A 23,473-nucleotide genomic window follows, 5' to 3' on the forward strand; every position below is an offset into this window, starting at 1 on the left:
ACAAGGTATTTAAATAGTCACAATTATAGAAGCAGGAAGTAGAATGGTTGTTACCAGAGGCTGAGAAGAAGGAGAAATGAGGAGTTGCTAATCAACAGATACAAAAATTGAGATATGCAAGATGAAAATGTCCTAGAGATCTGCTGCACAACGTGGTGCCTACAGTCAACAATATTTTACCGTACACTGAAACTTTTCTAAAAGGGTGGTCTCATGTTAAGTATTCCCACCACACACACAAAAATAAAGTAAACAAATTAGTGGCTGCCAAGTGTCAGGATATGGGAGAACATTGATCTCAAAGGAACGAGAGGGAACTTTCTAGGATGATAGAAATGTTCTATATCATGACTATGGTGGTATTTCATGATTCTACTTACCAAAACTCATAAAAGTATGCACTTAAAATTAGTTTTTGAGGATATAAAAATTTTCTCAATAACACTGGCACACAGACACACCCAAAGGAGAGGAAACTGCAAAAATATTGTTATATTCAATTAACTACACTCATTATGTAATTATTTAATTCCCCTCTGTTTTAATAATCTAAAATTTGTCAAGAGGTTAAGAAGATCCTAATCAGCATAAAACAATTGGATCATTAGAATATTTTTGCTATTTTTCCTATCAAAAGCGTAGAAATGCAATCGTTCAGTTACTGGTGCAGCCTTATCAATGGATATATTTCTTATTTTAATTTTTTGAGATTGTGATAATAGATCAGAGCCTCTTTTTTGTCATATTTTCAAACTTTTTTAAACAATGGAACTCTAGCAACAACTGTTTTGAATATAGATAATGTGATGTGTTCAAATAACTAAAAAAGTCCTTTGCGTGTGGCACCTCTTTTATTCATTCAGGGTTTTTGGTACCATGAGTCATAAAAATGTATGACTCATCAAAATATAAATTCTTCCATGTTTCTGCTGCTGAAAAATTGCTTTAGCATCTGGATTTCCGGAGGTGAAATCTTTGGCAGCTGGTATGGGATTAGAATTTAGAAATAGCTTCAACTGAAAACATGCAGATTGAAGCCCTGTAACACAAAAGTACCTCGTTGGGGCTTAAGAAGGCCTGGGTTCTTGCTTTTGCTTTACCTCTGACTAGTGATATGACCTTTTTTATGTCATAGATTCATAGGATTAAGGAAATCAATCATGCCACTAATAGGTTATCAATTCTCTTTATTAACCTTTGTAAAGGAGAGATACTGTATTTTGGTCAGCAAGGTTCCAGGTGTCTGTGGCTTTGGGCTGTGATTTACATCAGATTCTAGCTTCTTAGAGGTGCTTCTCCTAGGTGCACCACTAAACCACTTCTTTGAGCCTTTCCCATCCACTCTCTCTCTAAACCTAGGGCTTGTGCTGGGGATGGTTAATTCCAAGGAATCAGACTCAGGAAAACCTCAGTCATTTTCCATTCTCTTAGATTGCCCTCCACCACAATAGTACTCTGCTGCTTCCTTCTTTTTCAGCAGCACATCATAGACTTCTCAATCAATTTCTGATTTCTCATATGCCTGGAGGAAAAGACTGTTTCACCTCTCAGCTATGGCAAAAGCCCTACAGCAATAATTGCAAACTCTGGGTACCTGCTTGAACTACAAGACCATAGAAAAGATCAGGAGAACATAATTTAATAACTCAGTAATTTCCCCCACTATATTAGTTTATGAGAAAGTTCTTTTTAAAAGCACTACCCCTACCCCAACCTTAAGGAACTTTTGAGTAATTAAGGTATGGCCTGTACCACTGAAAGTGGGCAGATATGTAAAGATAAAAACGTAAAAAGCTATCGAATATATTTATTAGAACTGAGCAACTAGAGAAATTCCAAACTGAGAATCACCTCTCAAATGCTTTTTCAAATTCCTCCACTCTACCATGTTGGCCTGTTTCCCTAGCTGTACAGTTATATCTAAGACATCTTTCCACAGAAAAGACTAATATGTAATTGCAATTATTTTTCCAACTCCTGTGACCCAGATGGACACAGCCTACGTGTTCATTCAGACTTTGCAGAAGAAATGTTCTCTGTATGTTACTAGCAGGCTCCTCAGCCTTCAGAAGTGTAGCGTATGTCTCAGCGTGAGCATGCTTTAAGTACTTTACATGTTGTGTAAAGCTACTTCACAGTTATTACTATCAACAAGATTATATTTTTGCCATAGGAGCCTCATTTTTGTGTGAATCTCTAAATATTTTTCCATATTCAGGCGAATTTTCTTAATCTGACATTGATGTAGAAATTGCAGTCAAGCCTCTCCTTTAGAAGTTAAAGACGTTGAGTCTTAGAAGCTCTCATTAACCACAAAAAATCAACTTGATTTCTAATAATCAAGTTGATTATTATTATTAGATTATTAGATTATTGGAAATCTAATAATCTAATAATTATTTGATTATTAGAAATAATTATTAGAAACACTTGATTATTACAAATCAAGTCTTTTAAGCTTCCTCACTGAACATCCTGATGTTATGGCAAATATGGCTGAGGTTATTTGGGTGTTTCTTCAGGGGATGTATTTATACATCGGAAAGAACTTACAGGACTGTAAAAAAGAAAGTCCTTCTAGGAGGGATTGTAATGTTGAAAGGTTTTCTAGATTAAGTGGAAACTGGCATGGTTTGTTCAGTTTATCTTTCTGAAAAATAACACAGAGAAAATTTATTTTTACTTAAAAATATCTTTATGTCAGCTTAGGGAATAGACTTCCTATCTGAAAAGGGATTTAAAGAGAAGAAAGAGAAGGAGAAGAAGATTGAGAAAATATAATCGCATTAGTTGTAGGAGCTACTGTGTACTTGGTGCTTTTATGCCTGAGTTTATGCTACAACCAAAATTATCATTGCTATTATATTCCATTAGACCAAAAGTCACATTTATGCAGTTTCCTCTAGACAAATTTAAATCTCAACATTGTTTTTCTCCTTTATGTTTAATCTCAGGAAGCTTTATTCTATAAGAGGCAGCAAATTCGCAGCACAGACATGCAACCTGTAATCTAGCATTCCTAGAAGTAGACTGGAGAGTAAATGACTAATAATAGTTCTGACATTTTAACTCTTAAGTTACTCTCTTGAATAAAAAAGTTGCAAAGTAACTTTAAGACCTGCGTCAATATTTCTTTTCTCTTTTTTCTTTTTCTTCTCTTATTTATTTACTCATTTGCCTTTGTTCATGGTTTGGCAGTACATCAACACATGTTTTAAAGTGTTAGAAAAACAATAGCTCTGTAAGTAAAACCAACATCTATAAAACCAATTCTAAAGTTCACCAAGATCTCTTAAATTATCTCAGTGTATGCTATACACTGATACTTATATTTGTGAGGTTGAACAAGGGAACTCTGAACAATTTCAGTAAAATTGATCATTTTTTTTGCCTTCCAAAACTAAATGAAAATACTAGCTTCAGGTAGAATGTGAACAATTTTAGTGGTAGGTCAATTTTGCTGATTGTAACAAACTCCCCATAGGCCTCAATCTTTCAGATTTTAAGCATCATGCACCAGGATAAACTTTAAAAATGATGTCATGGAACTGAATTTGGACCAAATGTTTACTATTCAAAACTTAACATCTTTCCTTTTGGTTTGGCGATTTATCATTTTTAAAAGGCTTTCCCATTTGATTTTGTAATCAGAGAATGTTATCCTCCACTTGACACATGGGAAAAGTGAGCTTCAGACAACTTTAGCATCCAGGTTGCCCATCAAAATCCCCAAGAAAGCATCAACTATAATGTCTAATCAGCTGGTAAGCTGGAATAAAGCCAGTGATCTTCTGTTCTCATCTGAGGATATATTTCCTTTAATAAAAACACTCTTATGATATTGTATTTTGAAGAATGAAACAAAACCATAATAAAAAATAGTAACAAAACCCCTCCTCTCTTGGCATGAATTTCCTAATTTGTAAAACAAATATGCTAAGTCTTACTTGTCCTGTATTGTCTACCTCTCAGGGTTGTTTTAAGGTTAAATTACATAACATAGTGAAAATCCCGTAAAATGTATGTTAAATATCTGCAAGTCTCCCATCTCTGCCAGATATCATCCTTGTAAATTCCAACACAATTCCTAGAACAAGACTTTCTACTTTTTGTGTGATGCATTACTTTCTATGTTATTTTATATTTATTTATGAATGTATCTTATCTCCCTACTAGAGTTCCTTTTGTGCACATTCTATGTCTGTTTCAACTTTGTTCCCTAGCAGGAAATTAGATGCTTTGAATGGAGTGGTTGATCACTAGAATAAAAGAATGAAATGTTCTCCCCTCATCTGGAAGATACCATGGTACCACCTGGGACTCTTTGAATTGTTTCTGTCAAAGTTCATATTGAAATAACTCTTTCATTAAGAATTCACCATCTGCTGGGTTTCATTTCTTTTCAAAATTGGTAATGACTTGATTATTCCCCTTTATCATATTCTGACTTTAATGCATGCCTGCTATTGATAACTGCTTGGTTCTATTCATTTTTGTATTCCTGAAGTGCCTAGTACACAGTATCCTCTATATTTTAATAGCTCAATATATTAATAAATTTTAGTTGGATTAACATATAAATAGATGTTAGTAATTGTTACCAACCTTGAATCAGAGTCTACCTCTCATGTGCTTGGGCTACAAAGCATGATAAATATGACTTTGTATCTCCTGAGCCAATTTTTCTAAAGTGGACAAGAGGCTTGCGCTTGCATTTCTCTTAGGCTGAAACATATTCTCAGGGATAATTCAAATGGTCAGGATAATTCCCCTGGTCCACTAATGTCCCATTGATGACCTTCTTGACTAGGATGATGATAAGACTCCCAACAAAGAGCAAAGTTATAAAGGAGCTAAGGTCTCCTGAGTGCTTCTACCTGCTGGTTCTTAAACCTTTTTTCCCCAACCCAAAAGTTCAATGTCTTTGTACTATCTTCTAACTGCTCAGAAAGCCCTACACAATGATCGTCCTGTTCGGCTTGTCTTGAAATGAGACAAGATCATTCTCTTGCAATTACCTAAGAACTACTCTCCAGGATAAACAGTTTCCAATAAAAACCAACTCCAGCTTCTAAAGAATCTCTTCTTAAAAGCTTTTATGCTCAACTATTTCAAATAAGGACCAAGCTTTTGCTCTAAACCATTTCAAATAAGGACCAAGCATTCTGCATGTAATGCAGTGCAATTTGAAAGAGAATAGATTTTCATAAGTGCGCCAACAATGTCTGGCAGAATACCATTTATGTGACATAAATGGAAGAGACCAAAATGATCTTATTTTGAATTCTGTTTTTAGAAATGGCCTTATCAAAATAATTTTTCTGCATCAGCTTAACTGCTGTTTGATAGCAAATCAAAGGTAGAATTAACCAAAGCTGAAAGTATTGTACTTCTCTACCATTTTGGCATTCGAAAGGTGATGGATTGAATGTGTCACTGAATTAAATAAGAAAAGGCTTTCATTCCACTTACAAAGTTTTACAACAAAACAGAAATTTGGATATAAATTCACATCCTCAGACCAGTATGTAAACAACCATCCCAAAGATCTAATTGCAGAGTTAATATTTAAAAGCATCGCCATGAGTATCTCTGATGGCCGTAGAGAGCCTATGTCAACCAAATTGGGCTTGAAGTCATCTTTCATGATTATCAATCACTGGTCTTTCACAAATGAGTCAAATTCAATTCATAATTGCTGGATTCAAGGTGGGGGAAATTCACACAGGCAATAGGAATCAGATCTGATAGAAATCAAATCTTAGGCCAAAATTAATTCTCCTTCCCTTCCCGTCTTGCTCGTTTTTCTCCCAACTTCCTAATAGCACATACATTCAAAATGAGAGGTATTTTAAATTGCTTTTCTATTGTTCTGGAGAGTAGCTGCTCCATCAACCTGGGATTCAGAGCAGAGCAGAATCCAAGGTGACTTGCAACATTGAGAAAAGATTATATATTGAATTATTATTGATAACATAACCAGTTATCTGCCTTGGTTTATCATCTGAAAGAGAAAGTAGCCCTAAAATAATATATAGTTTTAAAGTAAACAAAAAAATCTAAATTTTAGAAGTGATAAAAAATTATACAAATGTATTTTCAATTATATATATATACTCCATTATATATTATACAAATACATTTTCAATTATATATATTCAATTATATATGTGTGTGTATATATATATACATTTTTTTCTGAGGTGTGACTTGTTAGAGAAAGAATAGAAACCAAAAAACATATAAAGGCAAAGAAAAATATGTATGAATTGTGAATTTACACACTTTAAAAATGTTATACCAAAATACATCAAAAATTAAGCCAATAAAGTCAAGGTCTTCATAAATAAAATAAAAAGATAAGTAAAATGAAAAGTGTGTGTAATTTGAAAGAATTATGCATACTTATTCTTGTATTTAATAACTTAAGTATTCAAAAGAACCCCTAAAAATGACAAGAAAAATAAAATGGAAGTGATTCAATGGACGTAAATAGGCTATTCACAAAAATGGAAAATTTTCAACTTTATCAGTGGTCAGGATAATACAATTAAAATGAAGAGCTATTATCATTGTGTTCATAAAATTAGCAAAACTTACAACTTGTAACCTAGAATGCTCAGTGGGAAGGTAAGTTAATACAGTAGTCTGACTTTTTCTTTAAATGAAATGTTCTTTGATTCAACAGTGTCAATTTTGGGAATTGATCTTAGGAGAATTCAAAGGATCTCAGCTTACAATTATACATAAATGGATATTTATAGCAACACAGTAGTAGAAAAACCTTGGAAATAATCTGAACATCCATCAATGCAGGAATAATTGAATAAATAATGTGCATCTATTTTTTATATTTCTATGAAGCTGTTAAAGAGAAGGAGGTTAGGTCTGTTATCACTGGTCTGTAGGGATGCCCACGACATGCAGTTTAGTAAAAAAACACAAGCTGCAGAGTAATATACATAGTAGGTGCCATCATTGCTCTGAATGTCCTTGCTTCATTGCCTTTGCCTATTCTTTTCTCATGAAACTTGCTAACAATCTCTTACCACCTATATGTCTAATTCTTCCACATTCATATTCACCAGAAGCCTCAGTTTATCAGGGAAGCTAAACTGACCAACCCAGATTGGATACATGTCCACTACCTGTGCCTTCAGTTTATCCTGGGCAGACATTTATTCAACTCTTGGTTTCTTTTTGACAGCAAACTCTTTGAAGCCAGGGATGATTTATCTCATCTCAGCATTCCCAACATAATATGTATATGTAGTGATTGACATAAGGGGGTAATTTATCAAACATTTTTGAATGAATGAAAAAAGTACAGTCCAACCACATTCCAAAAGCAAATGTATAAATAAATAATGGTAGAGTATTAGAATTGGATGGAAACATCACCAAATACTGAAGAGTGTCATTTACCAAGAGTTTTAATACTGAAGCAATGGTATCCAGCTTATGGGTCACCAAATCCCAAATACATTCATTCATATGCCAACATTGGCTAAAAACAAGCCTTTCTTGAAAATTCCCAGTTGCCCATAAAGCACAAACTCTGTAGAATTGTGCATACTGTTATTCTTGTGTTTGCTAAAGGTTGAGCACTATTCAACTAGACAAAAGGAAGGAATGTAATATCGACATGAAGATATCAGGGAATAGGAAGCATGCTATCTTTAAAAGAATGGTTATATCCCTTACAAAGCCCTCTGAGGGATGGAAAAGCAAAAGTGATACCACTTGCCTGCAGCTCTTCTCCATTCTGTTTTAATTTTAGGTATTTGAAGTCTGAATTTGTCTTAATTGTTTGTTTCTATGAGGGTTAAGTGAGCCACATCTTACTCCACGTCTTGCATGTATAATACTTACATACTACTTTTAAATGCATGTATACTCTCTGTAGTCACTGAAATACAAATTCAGTTTAAAACATCATTGAATTCATTTAGGCCTTTGATTATCTGTACCTTCTCAAAAAAAGATGCATATAAAAAGCAAATTATTATCAAAAGAGGTTATCACATTCTTCTTTCTTTCACTTATCACAGGGTCCTCACACCCCAAAATATAGGAAAATAATTATCTAAATATAAAACAGTATAGGCACAAGTATCAAACAACGTGTTTATCTGAACATAATGGAGAGAGATTTGCAGTCCCGTGTAAGGCTGTTCTCTCTCTCGGTCTTTAGGTGAACAATTGGAGGCAAGTTTTGACCCCTCCAGTAGAGGGGGACCTGGAGATCAGTTCTGGCCAGTAATACATGTGGGAGTAATGAGGGTCAAGTGCGGGTCAGGCATTTAATTGCTGGTATGTGACTCTCCAGGGATCACTTTTTCCACTGCTACTGCATCTGGGAAATGTTCCAAATAATGGCTGTTCTGTCAGCTGAGTCTTAGAGTGAAGGCAAAGTGATGCAGTCTAGGGTCGGAGATGACCCGTAAAGATCATTGTGTGGGGCAAGAAATAAATCTTTACTCGTATAAACAACTGAAATTGTTGGCCTGTAGTTATCACAGACAAATCTAGCCTCTCTTGCCTAATAGAGTTTCTGCTATTTGAGTTTTTCTTGGGAGATATTTAATTACAACAATTGACTTTTAATTGTACCTCGGAACTGGACATAGTTTAGGAAAGCGAGAGATTTTAGAGCAGAAGAAGCTAGGCGCCAAAGACTGGTTATACTGGTTTAGTCATTCTTTATGATGAGTTTGTAATAGATGATGAGCTTTTGGATTGTGAAATCAAAACCATTTTGTTGCTGGTGTTTCACTTAGCTAGCTACTCCTGAGAATTTCATAATAGCAGATTTTAAAATGTGGTTGGTTGATTAACTGGCTGTTAACAATTATGTGATGATACTAAAAGAATGGAAGTGACTAGTTTTCAGAAAAGGCCATAGAGCTTAATGATTAAGGGTCAGGCTTGGAGTTAGAAAGACCAAGGACAGAATTTTGACTTTGCGTTTATAGCCATTTGATAATCGTTAATTACATTAATTAAAGATTATCTTGTAATAATCTGTAATTATTAAATAATTATCTTTTTATCTTTTTAGCCACAGTTGCCCCATTTATCCAATGTGAATTGTAATAATAGAAAGTACTTCATAGACTGCTATAAGCATTGACCGAAAAAATATGAAAAATGTTTCATATGTTCCTATGGTTATTGTTTAGTTTATGGTATTATTATGAGCAAGTTATATCATCTCTAAGAAGCATGTTTTCTCACACTTTAACATCTCTGAAATTAAGACACCTATTAAAATTAGTGATACTTTATAGTTACTGGATGATACACAAATTAGCATGTAACTTACAATAGATGGTATCTTAGATTTGAAGAGACAGGGTTGTGATAATATTATTAACAGGGTTTCTAGCTAGGGCTCATTTGAGCATCACAGATAGGTAAGGCCAGTTTGCTATCCTTCAAACATAAAAATATATGACCTTCCAGAACTTCTCTTTTCCATCACTTTGACAATTGACACTCAAAGCCCCTATTGTTTTTTAGTGGCTGTTCGGAATTTTCTTCCTAGTGCCTTAGAGTATTAGAGTATTAGATATTCTAGGCATAAAGGTCTTATAGCTGAACTAAAAACACTCAAACAGGAAGACTGGCCTCTTCATTGTTGACTTACATCTAAATTCATTACAAGTTCTGGAAGCTGTTCACAAACAAGATTCTGACTGACCATCACCTTTGTTTTTAGCATATATACCATACGTTAATTATACCTATCTCCCAGATCCTCCAAGTACCTGTCTTGAAAACTTTCCCTGACATATTTGAGCTTCTCAATAGCATTTTACTTATGCTTATCACCTGCATTGTCTCCACAAGCAATCTTCCTGAATTTTCCATATTACCAAAAAACGATGAGAGCCAACACAACCCAATTTTGTAACAACAGTCATTCTTTTAAACACTGTTCTTCTGTGTTACTCCAGGAATTCATTGTTAATCTTCATAATGATGCCATTAAGGTTGTTACTCTTACTGTGCAGTTACAAAGATCGAAATGCTTTGAAATAAAAGGGATAATGTAGGCCCAGAGGCTCCACAAAATCTGAGATCAGTATGAAATGGTAGACTGCATGATGACCACAAAGTCCTCCCTTTCTCTACTCACACTCATTTGCAATATTATTTTACTACTCCAGAGGTGGAGTCTATTTCTCCAACTTTTTTTTTTTTTTTTTTTTTTTTGAGACGGAGTCTCACGTTGTTACCTGGCTGGAGTGCGGTGGCGCTATCTCAGCTCACTGCAACCTCCACCTCCCGGGTTCAAGCGATTCTCTTGTCTCAGCCTCCGGAGTAGCTGGGACTACAGGTGTGCGCCACCACACACAGCTAATTTTTGTATTTTTAATACAGATGGAGTTTCACCATGTTGGCCAGGATGACCTTGATCTCTTAACCTCATGATCTGTCCACCTCGGCTTCCCAAAGTGTTGGGATTACAGGTATGAGCCACCACACCTGGCCTCTCCAACCTTTTAAATCCAAGCTGGTATTCTGACTTGTTCTGAACAATATGCTGCAGAAAACATGTCATCCAAATTCTAAAATCATGTAGCTTCTACCTGTACTCACTTGGAACACTACCCTGAATCCACCATACCATGAAGAAGCCTGGGATATAGAAAGAGAGGCCTAGCCATCCAAACTGCACCATCTGACTCCAGACCCCTATATACGTCCCAGCTGAAAACAGCTACATGAGAAAACCCAGGCGAGATTAGCACAAGGACCTTGCAGACAACCCACCATACTGCTAGACATAGTAAATTGCTGTTGTTTGAAGACACTAAATTTTGAATGGTTTTTATACATGGATCGATGACTGAAAGAAGTCAAAGGCTTTCAACAGCTAGAATAGATTTCTCTGAATTAGAGTCTGAAAGAAGGAGGGAGGCCTGTAGAGAGAAATTTGGCAATGATATATTAAAAAAAGTTTCACCTAGCTTTGTTTCTGTCACTCCAATGCTAGCATCATATTAAAGAATTTATGCTTTAAAGAGCTTTAAAGGTGCATAGCTTGAATTTTTTACAGCCCTTTTATGAAGCCATCAGAAAGTGCATTTCAAACAGGTTTCATGTTTCTCCTTAAAGAGTTCTCATACTGTGACATATGGTGACAGGATCAGCTCAAGGAGTGGGAAGAGAAGAAGAGTGGAATAAACCGGATGATTATTCCCAGTTCTCCCCATTCTAAGATATTTAAGTTGGGGTGGGTCTACATTAGTGTCAGCAAACTACCTTATATTTTTGTACACTGTGAGGCGAGAATGTTTTTTACATTTGTTTAATGGCCAAAAGAGAAAATAAAAATAATAATATTTTATATAGGTAAAATGTATATAAAATTCAAATTTTAGTGTCTGTAAGTAAAGTTTTATGAGAACACAGCCATGCTCCTTCGTTTATATACTATCTATGGTTTCTTTTTGGGTACAACAGTGGAGTTGAGTAGCTGTGATAGAGACTGTGTGCAAGCCTAACGTGCTTATTATCTGGCTCCTTACAGAAAAAGTTTGGCAACTTTTGTTCTAGGATGGAGATTTGAGAATTTTTTTTAGGTCTCTGTAATGTGTTGTATCCCATGGCAGTATTTGTGAATCCATAAATAAACACACGCAACTGACCATCTCAACCTCACTCTCACAGTCCTTGTATCTTGTTTGTTGAATAAGCAGAAGTGTAAAGGTGTTTATGTCCTAAGTTTGCTTAGGGGAAGAGATGAGGGGAAGAGAGAGCTAGAGAGCAGTAGATCAGAGTAAGTGTTTGATGATACTTCAATGGAAAAAGTGACACTAAAATGATTTAATGCCCCGTATTTGTGTTTTTCTCTTGGTATCTCTTTCTAATAACTTTTGTTTATAGATCAAAGCAGTTTTTGAAGAGCCAGAAGACTAAACAACAAACAACATTAGCCTTAAAAATAACTTTTTTTCTTTCCAATTTGCTTCCATAATCTGCAGTTAAAAGTTCTGCAAAAGAAGTTACTGTAACAGTGTACCTAACAACAGATAAATTGTGAAAGTGCTGGGCATGATTTTCTTTACCTGTCTGACCTTCATTGGCACCCAGACATCTATAGACTATTTGCTTGTCACCTCAACTCGAAATGGCATTCTTATTGAAGCACTTTATGATTTTTAAAAATCATATTTGGAATCTATTAATATACTTTGCCTCTACAACAAATGAGGGATTATGGAATATAATCTCAGAATCCCAAATTGAAAGAGACATTTAGTTAGAGGGACAATTATTGGTAGGCCTAGAATAATATTTTTGGTTTTTCTGGAAATGACACACCATTAGTTATGAAATGGAGGAATGTAAAAGGTATCTTCTTTCTCTATGACAATACAATTCCAAGTGTAATTTCTGGCTTACCAAGAACCTTTTCAAGTAAATATAAAATCTTCCCTCTTTTAGGCTACATGCCTCTTTCTCCATTTTTAAAGCTATTTTCTATTAGAACATATGCTAAGATTAATTATTTGTGCCTTTATCCTTAGTGAACATATGTATTTGGTTTAGTTTTCTTTTTTTTTAAGTAGTATCACTTTGATCCACCCTCTGAATCACATGTGTTTACCACATTCCTAAGGAAACTACGAGTATTTCAGCAGGGAACATTGTCCAACTGGAGAAGTTTGGAGGCAACATATGTTCTCATAACAATTTTCTGGAGGGAAAACCGTCCTAAGCAAATTTTACAATGGAAGGATTGTGAGCCATTTGCTATGTACTCGCTTAGTATCTATTTGTTACTAAGAACTACATTTATTTTTGCTGCTTTTCTCCAACTTAAAAAAAAAAACAGTAAGTAAACTGTACATAGCCTCACTAGTTTCTCTCTTTCCTTCTTAGCTGTTGAGCATCTCTTGGTTGTTGATTGATTCTCACATATGATACTACCTTTAGTAGATCTGAATTTAAATAATAACTAAATTTTGGTGAATGTGTGTTTATTGAGGGTCATGACTGTCTACCAATAAACCAATGAGTTTATTTAGGGCTAGAGCTGTTCCTAGCACTTTCTATGTCAGTGTATGTATTAGTCCATTTTCACTCTGCTATAAAGAGCTACCTGAGACTGGGTAATGTATAAAGAAAAGAGATTCAGTTGACTCGCCGTTCTACACAGCTGGGAAAGCTTCAGGAAACTTACAGTCACGGTGGGAGGTGAAGGAGAAGCAAGCACCTTCTTCACAAGGGGGAAGCACCACACTTTTAAACCATCAGATGTCGTGAGAACTCACTCACTATCACAAAAACAGCACGGGGGAACTGCCCCAAGATCCAATCATCTCCCACGAGGTCCCACTTGCGACACGTGGGGATTACAATTCAAGATAAGATTTGGGTGGGGACACAGAGCCAAACATTATCAGTCTGTCACTTAGGATATGCGTAAGTAACAGAAAAGATGAATAAAAAATTGTCCTTTTAAAAAATGAAGCTTTTCATTGGCTCACTTAACTGGGAGTACAAAGGTAGGGTAAAGCTCAGTGTTATTTAATTCAACAGGTCAGTGATAGCCATGTCTCTAATCTACAGTCCTAACCTTTATCCTGAAATATGACAGAATCAGAGCTATAGGATTACTTCCTTTTTCACATTGTGTGAAAGAAAGAGGATACACCTAAAGTCTTTTCCAGATAAGCAAAACAGAACTTTCTAAGAAGGCTTGAACAAATGGTTTCCTTGGTCAAATTATGGCACATATCTATTCCTGAGCCACATCTTTCTTAGGGGGATGGAGTTTTGCTGATTAGACTTGGAGCTGCATATGAGGACATGAGGTCAGCTCTGAGTCTCGTGGACTGGGTGGGTATTTGAATATAACTAGGGTGCTTCAGAGAAGAAGGAGAAGGGAATGAATGGGGGTAAGCAAACACCAGTGTCCACTGCAGCCAGCTATATATGTGTGAAATAGAATGAAAATTTGATGTTGTAGAACTACCTACTCCCTTTTTTTCTTATTGTTCACTTTTTTAACTATCAAAGGTCACATATATAAAATATTTTATGTGTATTAATTTAGTTATCACCAAAAAATAATGCTAAAAGGAGTTTTTAACATTTTCAATTAAAGAACTCTTCTAAAATAACTTTATCTTTTAAATCATTTCAAAAATGACTACACTAGCTAGCATATTCGAATGCGTATCATCATTGTATGCTTCCTTTAGTCTAGGCTTAGCAAATACAAACCATTGTTTAAGTCAATAATTACATGGAAGATAGATTGTATTTTCCCATTTTACAGATAAATAAAATGAGCCAGGGAGATTAATTGATTGGGTTATTGTCCTTCATTTACTAAATTCTAAAGCGTAGCATTTGATTCCAAGTCTCCTGCTCTTAAGCCTGATTTTCTAAATTATTTTGTTTCCTGGAGCTGTCATACGAGTTATTACAAACTGAATGCTTTAAAACAACAGAAATGTACTTTCTCATAGCTCTGAGAGTTAGAAGTCCAAAATCAAGTGGTGGCAGGGCCACACTTTCTCTGGAGTGGGAAACCAGGAAGATTTTTCTGGGAAAACCACTCCTGGCCTCTTCTAGATTCTGATGACTGTTGGCAATTTTTGGCTTATGGCCGCAACTCTCCACCGTGTGCGTCGTGTTCAACCTTCCCACCTCTCTTACAAGATGCATGTGATTGCATTTAGGGTCTGTCTGGATAATGCAGGGTAACCTTTTTCTCTTAAGATCCTTTATTTATTCATATCTTTTGCCATAAAAGGTAATATTAACACTTTTGCCATATGAAGTAATAATAGCAGATTTCAGAGACTATGATGTATATATAACTTTGGGGCCAACTTTCAGCCCACTAAGAACACCATTCTAAAAATCTGATTAAAAGAAAACTCAATAACACAGGATTCTTGCCTTTCTTGATCTCTGCAGTGTTCCTAGTATCCAACAGAACATAGTATCTGGTACAGTAGGTACTCAATAAACATCTGTTGATTGAGGAATGAATAAATGCATCATGATGTGGGAGTGGAAGAGTGTCATGATACAAGTAGGATGTGCTCTACCATTGGAAAGAAGCTGTGGGTGAAGAGCATAGTTGAGAAAATAAGATTGATTTTTATAAGATATTTAGATATTCTCATAAAAAGTTTTGGACCACAGGTATATCATTAAGGGGAATCAGTGAATGAACTGAATATCTGGTGCATGGATCTTTTTCCTTTTGTGGGTGTTAAGCAGAAGAAAACACGATAAGAGTAGAGCTCATAGAATCAGGTAAAAACTTCAAATCTGGAAGGACCTGAAATGTCTAGTACAACTTCACACCCAATAACAAATGATCACACTTGTGAAACGGTGACGGTTTCCATTTAAATGCCCAAGAGTGCTGAGGATGGCATGACCTTACCGTTCAGCCCGTTTTGTCATTGAACTGATCCAGGAATGTGAAGTTGAATAATGCAAAATTTCAAATGTGTTTACCAGTTACACAGGGCATTGTCTACAGCAGCCATGACCTTAAAGTTTGGGAGAAAAGGGAGCACAACTCCCCATATTAAAACTTTCTGTAATCATGAGGGGCACCAGCTTTGCTGATCCATTAGAGTGTATGACACCCTATTAGCTAGAAAGGAATTTCTACTCATAAACATACAGCAAGCAGTAGCAATTTTCAAATTATTTGTTTTAAAATGTTCATTATTTATTATAAATCCTTAACAAAATGTGAACGAGTCTAACATATAAACTGCTTAAAGGCAGGTGACAATATAGAGATGTGTTTATTTTCTGTAAGACTTGTTGCGGCCGGGCGCAGTGGCTCAAGCCTGTAATCCCAGCACTTTGGGAGGCCGATACGGGTGGATCACGAGGTCAGGAGATGGAGACCATCCTAGCTAACACAGTGAAACCCCGTCTCTATTAAAAAATACAAAAAACTAGCCGGGCGAGGTGGCGGGCGCCTGTAGTCCCAGCTACTCGGGATGCTGAGGCAGGAGAATGGCGGGAACCCGGGAGGCGGAGCTTGCAGTGAGCCGAGATCGGACCACTGCACTCCAGCCTGGGCGACAGAGCGAGACTCCGTCTCAAAAAAAAAAAAAAAAAAAAAAAAAAAAAAAAAAAAAAAGACTTGTTGCATTCGAGGAAATGCTACAATCTTTTTTTATTTTTATCAGATCTTTTAAAAATGAAAGTAGATGTGAAGAAAAACAAATAAGGCACACAGTTTATTAACATATTCAGTATTGTAAAATTTGTTACAAATAAGATTTTAAAAATATGAGCTTGAAGGAGAGACAAGAGAGAAATATGTGGAGAACAAATTATTTAAACAACATTGTCTAGAAAATTTATTGAGTCGGTTTTTAATGTTTCTATAAGTAAATCTGGAATGGTATGCAAGCTAGTTAAAGGGATAGTGCATTTTAATGTCAAATGTTTGTATTTTTAAAGCACATTTATTAGCCCATTTTTCATAAGATGTTTAAGTATAAATATATGTCTCTAAGCTTCTTTTAATATTTTCAAACTGCAGCTCATTTTGATATCAGTACAAAGTCATATAATTTTAAAGATAAAATAGCCAAAATACATGGTGAAATCTATCCTAACAATCCAGAATTGATCAGACTCAGTTGTCTGGCCCCAGTCAAATGTGGCTTACGAAGGAATGGGTACATGTTTATCCAGTAGAAGGGAAAGCAATCTGTCTTCCCAGTGCTCAGAAGAACAGTGGAGGGTTCCAATTATCTATGCTTCTACAAGTTCGGTTCATGGATATAGTAGGGGTGATTTAAACTTAGTAAATATTGATCGAATGAATGAGAAGTTAAGTGGGACGGATGACCTTTGAATGAAGTGTAGAAAGGTCTGAGTTTAAGTTCGAGCACCGCCACTAGCTTGGAACAAAGCTGAGGATTTCTTATTCCCAGTCCAGGGATCATTTGTCAAGAGCAATTTGTCACTGAATCAATTAACTATGAAAGGGTTGAACAAATGTAAAAGAAAAGAAATAACACTTTTGATTACCTACTGTGTTCTTGCCACAATACTTTGTATATATTTTCTTTTCCACCATTGCATTCCTGTGACGTAAGTGTGATTTCTGCTCCTCTTCCCTTCAAAGGAGGTTCATAAAGACTGAGTACTGGAACAGGGAAATTTTGAAGGGAATGATAGAATATACGAAAAAGGACATTCCAGGTAACAAAAAAGAAAAAATTTTTAAGTAAAATATTTTTACAAAATTATTGAATTGTGCCTCTAAAAACAATCTTGAATGTTGACTTATTTCAATGAGAAATGCCAAGAAAACATTTCCTCTCATGTTTACATTCAGTCTCCAGTCTCACTGGGTACATAAACTCTGAAGCCCTGGAACCTGACTCATTTGGTTTTCTTCACTTTACTTTTGAAATCCAAATACTAGTTTTTAACAGAATATCTTATTCACCAACTTTTAAAGCCAACTTATGGTATGACACCCTTCAGTGAACTTGGGTGAATAAATTGGATCAATGGCATAAATGTTTTCCTCTGGATGCACTCCAAGCTTTCTGTCTACCCCAAGGCAATGGCAAACATGGACATGCTTATTTTCTGTTTTTCTCAACACTACAAGGTTTCTTTGTACACTGCAAGCAAAATTTCCAGACACAAACATTTGCCAAGGAAAAGAAATCACAACAAGGAACACCTATTTAACATTTGACAGGCACATTCCGCAACTCTATTAATAAAGATACTGTGAGGAAGATGTGGTCTAGAGGTCAATCTCATCATGGATAGACAAGGGAAGGGAAGGAAAGAAGGAAAGAAAACAAACACCAAGTAAGAATTGCTAAGCAAATACAGTCCTGGCTACATAATCAATTCAACAGCAAACAACCGACAGTACAAATAATACATAGAGGCTTTCCCAGCACACCTAATATGGCATCAACTAAGATGGTTACAGGAGTTTTATACCAGAGGAATATAAATCTATGCATGTCTACCCTAGGATGGTGACAGCTATGTCAACACTGATAACATAACAGATCAATGTAATCAATTCATCCAAACAGCTCATCAACTCAGTTAATCAAATATCACTCAAAGCAACTTCTTGAACAAATAAACTAGGATACAATCCCAAAATACTCATGCCAGTAATACATGTACATAACAGACACAGTGTCAGTTTGGTGAATATAGAGATGAATTTTTACTAGAGTAATTAGAAGCTTAAATGCAAGTCTTTTTCTTAGATAACTCTTAAATGTCTTTTTTTTTTTTTTTTTTTTTTTGACAGAGTCTCACTCTGTCACCCAGGCTGGAGTGCAGTAGCGATATCTCGGGTCACTGCAACCTCTGCCTCCTGAGTTCAAGGAATTCTCCTGCCTCAACCTCCTGAGTAGCTGGGATTAAAGGCGCCTGCCATCATGCACAGCTAATTTTTGTGTTTTTAGTAGAGGTGGTGTTTCACCATGTTGGCCAGGCTGCTCTCGAACTCCTGACTTCAAGTGAGCTTCCTGCCCCGACCTCCCAAAGTGTTGAGATGACAGACGTGAGCCCCATGCCAGGCCAAACTCTAAAATATTAGGTTCATGCAAAAGTAATTGCAACTGTTGCCATTGAAAGTAATGGCAAAGACCACAATTACTTTTGCACCAACCTTATATATTTCAATAATTTAGCATCTCCCCCAGTGAAAAGCCTAATTCACGACACCATCTAACCTGCCTGGGCTACCGCAACCGCTCCTCCCAACTTGTCACACTACCACCAGCTTGACCCTTTACAGTTCACCACTTTAATAAGAAAAATCATCTTCTCAAAGGATAAATCATATTATATCTTCCCCTTGCTTAAGATTCTCCTTTGCTTTCTCTTCTAATTTGGATAAAATTCAAACTTTTTATCACGACCTGCACAAAAGTACATGGTCAGGGCCCATCCCTTCTCTCACCCTGTCTCTGCTACTCTAAGCCACTGCAATGGCCTTTTTCTGTCCCAAAGCAGCCAAGTCTGTTAACAATGCTGGGCCTTGCACTTGCTGACCCTTTCACTGAGAAAGCTCTTTGCGTCCTTTTCATCAATTGGATCTCAAGTCTCATATCTCAGAGGCTTTCTCTGGCCACCTCTAATAAAATAACCACTCCTTTCCGTACCCAATTACTCTCCTTTGCCCTTTAAAAATGTTTTATAATATTAATTCCTGAAATTACACAATTTATTGATTTACTTACATATTCATTGTCATACCTGGAAAAGGTAAAATTCCTTCCCCCTAGAAGGATCATGCCTCCTCCAGAAAAATGTCAACATTCTAATCCTTGCAAATAGCTAATATATTATTGGCAAAAGGGGCTTTGAAGATGTGATTAAGTTAAGGACCATGAGAAGGGAAGATTATTCTGCATTATCCAGATGGGCCCTTCTTTAAGGGTCCTTGTAAGAGGGAGACAAGAGGGACAGAGGCAGTAAAAGGAGACATGAGGATGGAACCAGAGTTTGTACTGATGTGCTTTGGAAACGGAGAGAGGGGCAGTAAGCCCAGGAACAGAGGTGGTCTCTAGAAGCTGTAAAAGGCAAAGAAATTAATTGTCCCCTAAAGCCTGCAGAAAGAACCAGCCTTGCCAACACCTTGAATTTAGTGCAGTAAAACTAGTTTCAGACTTCTGACTCTCAGAACTGTAAGATAATAAATTTGCATTGTTTGAAGTCACTAAGATTGTAGTAATTTGTTGGGGTAGCAATAAGAAACTAACAAAGATGGTTTATTTCTGTTCTCTGCTGAATCCATCCTATCCATACCTGCCTGACACATAGTACTTAGCCAATAAATATTTGTAGAACAAATGATAAACCACATGCCAAAGTGTCCTTATGGGAAGACATGAATGTCAAAATGATGTAGGTTATAGGTGAGTAAAACTACAATTATAACTCCCACTTATTTTAAAATCTACAAAATCCCCTGCCCCCATTTATTTTGTTTATTTCTCTAATGCGCACCAAAATGTAGTAAAACCTATATTTATTACATCATTCAGAAGATGTTTAAAATGTGACTTATTTTAACTTCTACCTTTACTGAAAGCTATGAACACCTATTTCCCTGAAACTGACATTGAAAGATTTCCTGTTCAAAATGAATATATGTGACTATATGACCACGAACTTCTCAACACAGATGAACATATTAGTTTAAAAGGAATATTTTATCTGGGAAATACAGCTCTGGTTTTTAGAAATTATAACCAACCCTAGTCTGCATGGATTTGTTCTTTCGTAAAATACATTGTGTTCATTCATGGTTTATATTTATGCTAACAGACCATAATATTCCCATAGATTTAGTTGTAAGTATAGGGCAGGGAAGAAAAATAGAAGAAAATGCATAAACTCTGAGTCAAGTTTTCCTTAATATCCAACACAGCTGACTCATAGTAACATTTATCCAGGTAGACTAGTTGAAGATTAATTGCCCACAATATTTTAAGCCCTCTACCAATACTCTTTGAATATAGAAACATATGCTACAAATTCAGCATGTTTCTTTCTGAACTGTGTAACTAATGAAAGGCAAACTTCAAAAGTATCAAAAATTGCATTTGAATGAAGAAGCAAATGTCATGCACGTTTTGCAGAATTCTTTTCTGGAACTGTAATTCCTGAGATAATTATTCTTTTTGTAATTTGCCATCCTTCCGCGTTCCAAGACTACTTGTAAAGCTTCAAAATAGAGGCACTCCAATATATTAATATAAGAAGATGCTGTGGCTACTAATCTCCTTCCTATATGAAATCAGGATGAGATATAAACTAGCTAGTACGTGAGTTTAGTTCAACAAGTGATTTTACCATTCTAGTATAGCATGCGGCATCTTGACATATAAGTAAACTTAAACCAGGCACCTACTATAAGAGATGCTGCTTGTCCACAAGTGTCAATTGATGTCTTAATTAGTATTTCAAGGAATCTTTATGAGTCAGGATGCTATGAAACATGTAAAAGACTTGAAATAATCTTAATAACTGTATATATACATATATACAGTTAATATACATGTGTGGGTGTGTATGTGTGTGTATGTGTGTATGCGTTTATGAATACTTGCCCATAACTGTATTAAAGATGCGTTGATATAAAATAAACAATATCCAGGGAAGCTGTAGTATTTATTTCAAATGTTTTCATGAAGGACTGGCAATTCCTTAGGGAGGTGTGACATAAGTATTGATGGTGACAGAAGCTAACAAATATTGAATACTTCTGTTGTGTTAGTTAATGTTCAAAGTATATTGCATGCATGACCTAATTTCATCTTCACTGAAACTATGTGAAATAGGTATTTATTACACTCATCACTTTTGCCATTACTCTTAGTGGCAAAACCCACAATTACTCTTGCACAACCTATAGAGAAGCAGACACACAGAGAAGAAGTGAGTTGATGAAAGTTGTATGACTAGTAGATGGCAGAACCAAGCTCTGTCCTCGGGCAGTTTGACCTTGAAGTCCATACACTTCACTGTTCCTTCAGGCACCTTCAGGAGAGGACCCTGGGACTACCCACACCCTTGTTCTGCAGGGGAGATTTTTGTTTTTCTTTTTTTAATTTTCTGATTCTTTATCAACCCTCCAATGTTTTCTCTGTTCATACGAACAGTAGAGAATTCTCTAGCTTTCCTTCTGCCGTCATTTAATGTTCATTGCCGTATGAAGACTCCAATTATTTGTAAAATGCTGGAACTTAAGGAATGTATCCCCCGCCACCCTTAGAGTGCCTGCTCTGTGAAATAGCTGCTGTCTCTGACCCCATCCTTGCTTCTTTTCCTGTCTGTGTGAATGGTGGCAAAAGTTACCTGAGTCATTCACACTTTCTGAAAAAAAGGAGTAACTTTCAAGTGGACTCCTTCCTGAACCACTTCTTCTCCACCCCTTGCCACTGCTTAGACATCAACAACTATATCACTCTCTGTGTTGCCTTATCAAATATTTCTTCTGACTAGTGCCGCCTAGGGGAATTGTACCAGAGACATATGGGCAGTTAAGCTACTAGCACCGAACAGGGCCACTGTGCTGGAAACATAAGTAATATTCTACACAGCCCAGGTTATCGGATAATTCACCATAAGTTTGGGGATTGCGGTAAACGTTGTTGGTCTCCTACCTACCAGCCATTCCCCTCTCCCATATTCTTATTTGTAGTCACTCTTCCACAGTTTAGTCTACAGTGGCCAGCTATTTATTTTCCCAGCTTCGTTTGCTCCTGGAAGGGCACAGGTAACTACTTCTGGTCCAAGAAACTTAAGAGAAATTTGGCTGGAGCAGCTGTCCCCAACGTTTTTGGCACCAGGGACCTGTTTTGTGGAAGACATTTTACCCATGGACTGGTGGGGGGTTGAGGGGAAGATGGGGATGAAACTGTTCCACCTCAAATCATCAGGCATTAGATTCTCTAGCAGCAACCTCGATTCCTCGCATGCACAGTTCACGATAGGGATGATCTAATGCCCCCACTAATCTGAAAGGAGCTGAGCTCAGGCGATAATGTTGGGCTTTCCCGGCGCTCACCTCCTGCTGTACAGTCCAGCCTGGTTCCTAATCAGCCAGCAGCTGGTTTTTGTCTGCAGCCCGGAGGCTGGGGACCCCTGGGCTAGTGTTTGTGGGAGAAATTAACCTGCATAATTTGAGAGAGAAAGAGACAAACACAGAGAAAGAGACAAGACAATTTCATTCTCCTTTTCCCCAGTGTCCCTCTCTTCTGTCTTGCTTGTAAACATTGCCCTGTGAAAGCTTGTTTAAACTATTGAAGTCACTTTGTGATCATGAGGAAAGACAATGCCAATGAAATGAAGAATGCAGAGTGAAAATTTGGGACCTACGTCATTCACAAGGCTTGTAAGCCACCGAAAGAACCCTGGAACCACCCAACTCTACACTTTTGTTTTATTTGCAAACAACATAAAATATTTAAGCCAATTTTAGTTTTATAATCTGTTTTTTTTTTTTTTTTTTGAAGCTAAAAGCAATTTGACTGATGTAGGGAAACAAAACACAAACACTAAAAGTAATTTGAGAAGAATACAAAATACCGTGTATTCAAGTGACAAATAGTAATAAATACTGTAGGTAAGAAAACAAATGATACATGAATTAGATGCAAGCTTCATGGAGCCAAGGGGGTTTCACCTTGATCTCAAGTCCCTTTGGTGCTTGTCAATGTAGAACACTCTTTGGTGAAAAAATAATTAGAATTTTTTTCTGGTTTGGGTTTATATGTGTATTCATTAAAATATTGGCATGGGGAAAAATACTTCAACATTAGAAATAATTGTTCTTTGTGAGTGATCTATATGGTACTGATAATTACAAACTGAAAACTCTTAGACAATTGGATCAATATTTAAATGATATGGGAATTTCTGTAACCATCATAAAGTCTGAATATATTAATTTCCTAAAAAGCAT

At 36.2% G+C, this 23,473-nt stretch overlaps 1 protein-coding gene across 10 annotated transcripts in view; it reads left to right on the forward strand.

Annotated features, from left to right (window-relative positions):
* The window catches only part of LOC105488914 (zinc finger protein 385D), a 988,258-nt gene that overhangs the window by 557,644 nt on the left and 407,141 nt on the right, over window positions 1–23,473 (forward strand). The window lies entirely within an intron of this gene.

This window comes from Macaca nemestrina, chromosome 2, assembly GCF_043159975.1.
Source record: "Macaca nemestrina isolate mMacNem1 chromosome 2, mMacNem.hap1, whole genome shotgun sequence".
NCBI lineage: Eukaryota > Metazoa > Chordata > Mammalia > Primates > Cercopithecidae > Macaca > Macaca nemestrina.